The sequence below is a fragment of the Crocodylus porosus genome, unplaced genomic scaffold (assembly GCF_001723895.1).
Source record: "Crocodylus porosus isolate Cpor-Errol unplaced genomic scaffold, CroPor_comp1, whole genome shotgun sequence".
Classification (NCBI taxonomy): domain Eukaryota; kingdom Metazoa; phylum Chordata; order Crocodylia; family Crocodylidae; genus Crocodylus; species Crocodylus porosus.
The window spans coordinates 20,304,851-20,307,934 of NW_017728950.1; positions in this window are offsets into that span (position 1 = coordinate 20,304,851).

A 3,084-nucleotide genomic window follows, 5' to 3' on the forward strand; every position below is an offset into this window, starting at 1 on the left:
ACCCACAGGTTGTTGAATTAGCCTGGGTGACCCACAGGTGGTCAGGTCAGCTCAACTGACTCAGAGGTGTTCATGTTGACCTGGGTAACTCACAGGTGGTCAGGTTGGCTTTTGAGACCTGCTGGTGGCCTTGTTGGCCTGGATGACCTGTGGGTGGTTGGATCAGTCCACATGATTCATTGACCTGGGGGACATCCAGGTGGTTGGGTCAGCCTGGGTGCCCCATGGGTGGTCAGGACAGGTCAAATGACCTGTAGGTAGTTGTGTCAGCCTGATTGATCCATGGGTGGTCCAGTCCACCAAGGTGACTCATGGGTGGTTGAGTTAGACTTGGAGACCCATAGGTGGTTGAGTCAGCCTGACTGTCCTGTGAATAGTCAGATTGGCTCAACTGACCTGTGAGTGGTAGGCTTGGCCCGATTAACCTACGTGTAGTCAGGTTGACTCAGGCGATCTGTGAGTGGTTGGATCAGCCCTACTGACCCATGGGAGGTCAGGTTGGCCTGATTGACCTGCCGCTGTTTGGGTCAGCCAACCCAACCTTTGGGTAGTTGAGTTGGTCTGTCTGACCTACATACAGTTGGATCAGCTTGGCTGACCTGTGGGTTTTTGGGCCAACTTAGAGGACATCCAGGTGGTCATGTTGGCCCAAGTGATCTGCAGGTGGTCAGGTTAGCCTGGATGGCCTGTGGGTAGATGGTTAGGTCAGCCTGACTGAGCTGCAGTTGGTCCAGTCCACTTAGGTGGCTCATGGTTTGTTGATTCAGCCTGGGTGAGCCACAGTTCTTCAGGTCATCCCAATTGTCCCATGGGTGGTCAAATTGGCCCAAGTGACCCTCAGGTTGTTGGTCTGTACAGGAGACCTGAGAGTTGTCAAGTCAGTCTGGGTGACCCACTGATAGTTGGATCAACCCAACTGACCTGCAAGTGCTTAGGTCGGCCCAGGTTACCCACACATGATTGGGTTAGCCTGACTCATCTGAGGGTGGTCAGTCTGGCCTAAATGACACGCAGGTAGTCAGGTAGACCTGGCTGACTCACAGGTGGTCAGGTCAACCCAAGTGACCTGCTGGTATTCAGGTTGGCCTGGGTGACCAATGGGTGCTTGGGTCATCCCAGCTGACATGCAAGTGTTCAAGTTGGCCTGGGTTACCCATGGTGATCAGATTGACTTGACTGACTTGTGCATGGTCACGTCAGCTTGGGTGATCTGCAGGTGGTTGGGTCAACCTTGGAGACCCTTGAGTGGTCAGGTAGGCCCAGGCAACCTGCAGGTGGTTGGATCAGTCTGGGTGATCTACTCATCGTCCTGTTGGCCCAACTGACCCATGAATGGTAGGGTTTGCCCACTGACCTGTCGATGGTTGTGTTGACCTGGGAGACCCATGAGTGGTTTGGTGGCCCAACTGACCCATGGGAGGTTGGGTTGACCCAGGGGATAACCAGGTGGTCAAGTCATCCCAGGTGTCCCACAGGTGGTCAGGTTGACCCAAATGACCTTCAGGTTTTTGGATTAGCCTAGGAGGCATCCAGGTGGCAATGTTGGCCTGGGTGAGCTGTAGGTGGTCTGGTTGGTCTGAGTGACCTGCAGGTGGTTGGGTCAGCCTAACTAACCTACAGTTGGTCCAGTCTGCCTGCATAACTCATAGATGATCAGGTTGGCCTGGCTGACCCACAGTTTGTCAGGTCTGCCTGGAGGACCCGAAGGTGTGAAGGTGGTCAAGTTGGTCCAGGTACCTGCAGGTAGTTGGGTCAGTCTGGATGATCTGGGGGTGGTCAGGTTGGCCCAGGTGGCCCACAGATGGTTGGATTCATCTAACTGACCTACAGTAGACTGGGTTGGCCCAACTGACCTGCATGTGCTCTGGTTGGCCTGAGTGATCCATGGGTGGTCAAGTCAGCCTGGGTGACTCACAGGTTCTCATGTAACCCCTTGTGAGACATAAGTGGTTAGGTGGCATGTGGTTGGTCATATCAGACCAACTGACCTGCAGGTGGTTGGGTTGGCTTGAATGACTCGCAGGTGATCAGGATGGCCAATGTGACCTGGGGGTGGTCAGCTTGGCCCCAGTGACCCATGGGTGGTTGGGCCAGCTGGACTGACCTGTAGGTGATCAAGTCAGCATGAGTAACATGCAGGTGGTTGAGTTGGCCAGGGTGTTTCGAACACTAGATTAACTAAGTATCAATCTTGCTTCTCTCTGCTGGAAATGTCAGCCTCACTAGATGCCCTGTTTTAAACCCTGCTTCTCTGTTACCTACCCCTTTGGATGGTGAACCCCATGACTGCATTATTGTTACTGCTCACCTAACAATGCCCCGCACTAATCTAAAGGACAACCCCTTGCAAAACCCAGCTCTAGTATTCTATGTTGATGGATCATCTCAAAGAAACTCAAAAGGTTCCCTTGTTGCAGGATAAGCAGTATGTTCCCAATAGGATGTTATAGAAAGCCATCACTTACCTAATGTGTATTCAGCTCAAGTTGCCGAGCTTGTGGCCCTCACCAGAGCTTGCACCCTAGCCTCTGGTGCCTCTGTTAATATTTATACTGATTCTCACTACGCTTTTGATATTGTACACGATTATGGTCAACTTTGGAAACAAAGAGGCTTCATCACTTCTGGAAGTGCCAAGATTAGTAATTGTCCATATGTAAATGCCTTATTGAATGCTTTACAATTACCTTCTGCTGTTGCTATTATTAAATGTCAAGCTCACCAGAAACCTTATGATGATGTGACACAGAATACTCTGGCAGATTCTGCTGCCAAAGCTGCGGCTATTTCCACTCCTCAGGCTACACCTGTGTTTTTGTCTATTCTGACTGACCAGTCTCCATTGGCAAGTCTTCATGACATTGTCCTTCTCCAAGATCAGGCTCCAGAACCAGAGAAATATACATGGAGACTGGCTGGGTGTTTGTTACACCCTGACCATTTGTGGCAGTCCCCGGACGGCCACCTGGTTGCCCCAATGGTTCTTCTTCCTCATCTTGCTTGCATACACCATGGCATGGCACATGTGAGCAAAGGGGGGATGATAGAAGCTGTTAAGCTTGATTGGTTTGCTCCAACTTTTCC